Below are 6,963 nucleotides of genomic sequence, written 5' to 3' on the forward strand. Positions count from 1 at the left end.
TATTTTTTTAAAGATAGCACAGATTGTGCTTGGAATTCTTTAATGGAGATGAACTTGAAGATTTCTTGGAAAGAAATTCCTGAAATATTGCTCGTTCAAAATAAAATACAGATTGGTAGATATTAATAAATATATATACACTTTTTTTGTAACACACAGCTCTTGGAAAAATAGTGTTGCACATATGGTAATTTTTAAAATTTATTTCCCTAACTATTTTTCTTAATGACCGGGCCGGGGTCTAGACTTTAATTTTTGCACCGGGCCCCCAAATTCTCAGTTACGGCCCTGACATTGGGTAGTTCATGACGTTTGATACACATGTTGCTGGTAGTGTAGATGTAAGGTTTGTGTGTTATGCTGTTTTTAAGTCGTGCAATGGCAATAGTGTACAAGTATCGATATGTGTTGGAACACTTCTGCTTCGGTACATCCCCTAAACACATAGACGGCTCAGATTAGTCGATACCTTTTTATAAATAAGGGCATGATGGTCATATATTTGAAATCATTCGTCCGCTGTATACGTGTACAGTGAGCTGGGCTGGCCCATCTTTCCCTTCTTCTTTTTTCTGATTTTAAATCCTGAAAGAAAATGTGAGCCTGAGAGGAACCGAACCAGGTACTACCTGGTACATAGTTGGACGTGATAACCAACCAGTCAACTTGAGCACTTTCGTTCAGATAGTTCTTTCTCGTCCTTTTCTTCTTTCCTCTTCCTCTTTCTTATTTCTTTTTTTCTTCTTTTTTCAAACGTCTTTTCGGTTTTCATTTTTTTTTCTTTTTCGTTTTTATGTTCCGTTTCGTTTTACTTTTTCTTTTGCAATGTGTAAACTTTTTCAGTTTCCTATAAAAGAAATCAATGAACCTTTTTTTAATATTGGTGATTTTTTCAAAGTCAGTGAACTTTATTAAAGATTGATGGTTTTTTTCATAAATTGATGAGCCTTCTCAATATCAATCTTTTTTTCAAAGTAGATGATTTTTTTTAAATCGATGGACTTTTTTCAAAATTGATATTTTTTTTGCAAAATTGATGATTTTAAAAAAATTGTGAACTTTTTATATCAAAATCCATGGTTTTTTTATTTTATGAATATTTCGCATATCCGCTTATTTTTTCAAGTCCATGAACTTTTCCAAAAGAACGAACCATTTTTGTATAGTCAATGGTCAAAGGTCAAACATGTCAATGGTCAACTTTTCGTTTAGGTCAACCATGAAGTTTTCTTTTGGTCGAACCACGAAGAAGCAATCGAGCGTATGCTCTTTGAAAGAGCGACAGCTGATCGCTTGTGTAGTTTGGCCGGCCCATGAAAGGTGGTGTTCAAGGGTTGCGTCCACTAAGTAGCGCAGAAAGCGGTGACTAGGCGCTCCCGCTGTACAAGGAGTAGCGTCGCACAAGCCGGCACACACACCCCTTCGTCCAAGGTCTGGACCATTGTCCTTTTCTATTTTTAACCTTAAAAAATAGGTGCATGAAGTAGGATTCAAACTATGGACCTGTGTGATTACTTCTACCCACTATAACCAACTAGGATAGCTCACTTCTTGCATCTAATTACTTCTTTTTTAGTGCATCTTCTCAGTCTGTTTTTCTTTTGCTTTTGTTTAGCCTTTTTTATTCCGTTTTATTCATTTTTTATTTGTCATTGTTTCTTTTTATTTTCATTTTATTAAATTCATGAAATTTTTTAAATCAGTGAACTTATTTTAAGGATGTTGAACATGGTCTACCGGATACTCTTTGTCGAACATGGTCTACTTTTGGACATCATTCAAATGACCCCAACTTTTGCAGGAAGGTGGGCATTGCCCATGGTAGGCACTGGTGACAGGTTTGAATGACTTCTGACACCATATGCAAGTTGTGATACGTCCGATCATTTATCGGTCTTTTTTCACGGGAAAAACTCAAGAAAATGCAATACTTGTTGAAAATTCAAACAACTTAGCATGGTGTCTTGAACTAGTCATACAAGTCCATGGAAAAAATTGGGGCCATTTCATGGATGTCACGAAACAACGTGCTCTCAAACAGAGCATTCTGGCAACCGAACACCCTTCATTGAACATGGTCAAGTTTTGGACATTCTTGAAATGACCCCAACTTTTTGAAGTTGACGAGCATACCCATGGTTGACATACATGTCATGTTTGAATGTTTTCTGACACCGTATGCAAGTCGCGACACATCCCGCCATTTATCAACCTTTTTTTGGCCGAGGAAACACCAGAAAACGCAAAATTCATAAAAAAACAACTTGGCATGGTGCATTTAGTTGGCCATACAAGGTCATATAAAAATTGGGGCCATTTCATGGACGTCGAAACACAACGTGCTCTCAGACAGAGCTTTCTGAGCTACCTGAACACCCTCATTTGAACATGGTCTATTTTTAGATATCCTTCAAAAGACCACAACTTCTCCAAGAAGGTGAGCATGCACATGGTAGACATCTATGTCAGGTCTGAACTATTTTCGACAGTGTATGGAAGTTGCAACATCTCCGGGGATTTTTTTTACCGAGAAAACTCTAGAAAATGTAGAATTTATTGAAAACCAAAACAACTTGGCATGGTGCCTTGAATTGGTCATACAAGGCCATGGAAAAAATTGGGGCCATTTCAAGGATGTCGAGAGAACAACGTGCTCGTAGACAGAGCCTTCTAACATACCCGGACACCCTACGTTGAACATGGTCTATTCTTGGATACGCTTGCAATAACCCAACTTTTGCAAGAAGGTGGGCATAGCCATGGTAGGAATCCCTGCCAAGTTTGAACGATTTTCGACACCGTATGCAAGTTGCGACACGGTCGGCAATTTATCGCCCTTTTTTGACAAAGAAAACTCCAGAAAATGTAAAATTTGTAGAAAACCAAAAAACCTTGGCATGGTGCCTAGAATTGTTCGTGTAGGGGAACGCATCAGAAAACAAAAAATTCCGACCTACGTACCAGCCCAGGACCACTATGGAGACTGCATACAAGGTTTGATCTTTTTCGTTACCGACTCGTAGCGCAGCGGGAAGTAGAGTCGATGACAATCGGCGGTGCAGATCCCCGCAGCTAGGATTTACAACCTCCCAACCGCGAGGATGTATACCCTCATCTGCTCCTCAGACAGCCCTCCGGGAGGCGGTCGAACAGCCCCCCGGACGGTGTCGCGGACAGCCCTTCGGGAGGACCTTCGAAACTCGAATGGTCACTCGGATAGCCCTTCGGGAGGACCTTCGAAACTCGGACGATCACACGGACAGCCCTTCGGGAGGCACTCACGAACTAAGACCGAAACTACGATCTCTCTACAAAGTTGCACACATACGGTGTCATCTATCCGGCAGGGCTTCACCGTCCAGAACTAGTTTCCACCGGAACCCAGACAGCCTTTCGACTCTACGAAACTATTTCGCTGGGAGGGAGAGAGAAGCCAGATCATGCATGGCACTTGTATGTGAGATGGGATGATCCTTTAGGCAGCCCCCTCCACCCCTATTTATAGGCCAAGCCCAAGGACGGCTTCTCCAAAAAGCCAAGGGGGGGAATACCAAAAAGGCCCTCAAGGTGGCTTCTCCAAGAAGCCAAGCAAAAAGCACTTTCACTATTCATGACGACATTTTTCAGCGTCCGTTCGAACTGAAAATATTTATGTGGGCTCAAAACATTTCCAGTACCCACTAAAATAATTTTCAAAGCGTTCCAAAACAATTTCGGTTTAGTGATTTTCATTTGCGAAAAGCAAACAAGAATGCGTTTTCACTATTCATGAAGACAATTTTTCGCGTCCACTAAATCCGAAAATATTTTTGTGGGTCTTAGATTAATTCCAGTACCCACTAAAATAATTTTGGATTCTTTCTGAAACAATTTCAGATTAGTGAATTTCATCTGCGAAAAACAGCCAAAGCGGTACCGGCAGCTCCGAAACATTTTCGGTTTTTATTTCTGAAAATTCCAAAAAGTTTCCAGAATGATTCTGGCACCCTCCAAGAATTATTAGGCATGTGCCGAAACCATTTTGACTTAATGGCATACCCCGAAACAACTTTTTCGGTTTCACCGAAACTCATCCGGTGACCTCTCTCTGCGGTACGATTCCGCTGTCCGAAACTTTTCTGTGTCCGAAACTTTTTCGGTGATTTTCTCTCAGACTCCCTGTCTAGTATTCAGCAGATAGATGACCCTTAAGTGTGTGAACCTATAGGTTCGGTGAAGTATAGACATGACCTAGAACCCCTTCCGATCAATGATCAACATCGGAGCCGTGGACACCCATATTGACCCCTATACCCACACGAATGAATATTGGAGTGAATCTCCAGTTGAGGTGAGCTATTCCTGTGTCTTCACGATATATCACAAACACCTGAGGTGAGATTTATTGCATCCCCGTGGGCCAACACTTTGTCCACTATGCAAGTTACCTCGTTACCGGTTTTGTTCTCTTTTCTCGTTTCGTGTTCCGGCATCCCCGTGATCAAATCACAAAGTGTCTGGCCAGACGATGATGGACACCGTAACACCGAGTGGGCCCGAGTATATCTCTCCATCGTCGGAGGAGCAAATCCCAATCTCGAGCTATCAAGTTACTTAACATACTTTCCCATGAACCCGTAAGCCGCCGTAATAGCCATCCAGTTACGGATGACGTTTAACAAACCCCAAAGTTCATGAAGCAAGCATGAAGAAACTCGATACTCTCATGGTCTAAGGAATTATGAAAACATTAACTATCTCTGTGTTATAAACCATTAACTTGTGACGAATGAATCTCTTAGCATAACATCAATCCGGGTCGATTCAACACAAATGTTCTCTTAACATTGTGCCCTCAAAATTGCTGGCATAGACATGCCCATGATCAGGAAAACAGAACCATCATGCAACACTTGAGCTAGTCTTAGAGGCCAGACTAGCAATACTTCTTACCGTTTATTATTCCACACGTGCATATGAGTCTTCCTCCGAGCCTCTTGGATATTGCAGACTCGAGAATCATTGCAGTTATAGCATGGAACATAAACATAATTATGAACTCGGAGATAAATAATATCATTTATTATTGCCTCTAGGGCATATCTCCTACAGACTCCCACTTGCACTAGAGTCAATAATCTAGCTTATGCTAATGCACTTCACACCTGTGGCACACCGGTGTAAATATGCTTCGCTTGTGGTATAGCCTGATGTCCAACGGATCTGACGATTTCAGTTCCGTGTGTATCTTTGCATGTCCTCGCGTTTTCACGTTTTCACAAAATTCATATTTTGTGTGGACTTGGCTTTGTATGTATGTGAATCACAGGTCGAACCTGGATTCCTCAGACTGAGTTATGGAGCAACTACCTACAGTAGTGTCCCATTGTCAAAAGCCATCTTGGAACTATACTAAGTTCATGAATGAACTATATACTTAGCCCTTGTTATAGAATTCACCACAGTAACTAGTTTGAACAAATTCCAACTAACTGTGCCACCACATTGTGTGTTACACAAAACCCTTAATTTAAATCGAAAATCGCATGGAGAAAAGATGAAGACTGTATCGATGTAACATTTTACAACGAACTCTTCATGATCTCTGCTTGCGAGAAAACCATGTCATCAGTACTTACTCTAGTACTCTGTGACATCTTTCACTGTTGTCCCATGATCAGTAATTTGATCACTTTGGTATCCATAGTCGCAACACCTTGGGAGTATCGGACATATCTGGTTGTTTTACATACCATGGAATACATGATTAATCCAAACACAAAAGTGTGTGGAATCTGCATCGTGTATTTTACTCATCAGTGTTTTGGGAGACCGAGTCTTGCAAAAACTCTTTCCATGTGACTTTGGCAAGAATCACTCCTTAGCGTTTTAAATGCTAAAAGGTTTTAGCATCTTGTCAATATGTATTCATTGCTCAGCCCCATTAGGTAAATCTATCTCCATAGATCATCATGCCTAATATTGAGGCTATTTAGCCTAAGCACTTCATCGAAAAACTATTTTCAAATGAAGTCCTAATTTGTGTCAAGAAATTTATTTCCAATTACCAATGTGCCAAGCACATAAGGTTTTTAGAAATATTATTACGCTCCCACTTACTTTCTTGAATTACAAGCATCTTCATTACCCATTGATGAAGTCAAAACCCCTTTGACCATTTCATCAAAACACGAAGATTCCAACTCCATTTTGCTCTCTTCTGTCCATTGCTGGAACTCTGAAGTTTGCATACCTACTAGCATCCTCTGGATCGACAAATTACTTTGGACTGTATCATATACAAGTCCTAGCTTTCATTTCCATCAGATGGAAATCCTTTTATCATCCATGTTTCATATCTCATGATTGAAATATGTATTAATTGCCAGTTCAACCCGAACCGACTTTAAGCATCGCTATGATGAAAACAAACTCATCGTAGTCAACTCTTGAACTTGTTATTTCAACAAGTCGAGCTTTATGGATAGAACATTTTATCCGTATCAGTTTTAAGTTCCATAAATATTCGTTAGACTCTAAGTCTTCCGAAAGGTGTATCAAGGTTTTAATCTTGAATCACTTATATGGAAACTAACTCGGGTTGTATTGGCATTTAGCCAATTCCGGAGTCAGGGCCCATCAACGCTTCCTTGTGTATCGTAGGTATAATGTTGTCTAACAACAATATCTCGTTTGCGCACCTGAGAGGTTTGCACGAGCCTTGCCTACGTGGTTCAGCTGCAAGTTCGACCAAAGTTCATACATTTTATTGTAGAGACTTCCATATCAGTCGCAGTAGGAAACTCTGGAATTACTTCCAAGGTCTCTTTCCTTTGATCTGATGACGTAGATACTGTTTATCTCGTCGAGTTGCACTATTCTCCCACTCACCTTTTTGAAAGAACCATTCTCTTTAAAAGCACACCGTTTCGTGGCAAAACTATTTGCCTCGGTATAGTGAGGGAGGAGTACCCAACATTTTGG

Source organism: Triticum aestivum, chromosome 3D (genome assembly GCF_018294505.1).
Source record: "Triticum aestivum cultivar Chinese Spring chromosome 3D, IWGSC CS RefSeq v2.1, whole genome shotgun sequence".
In the NCBI taxonomy this organism is placed as follows: Eukaryota; Viridiplantae; Streptophyta; class Magnoliopsida; order Poales; family Poaceae; genus Triticum; species Triticum aestivum.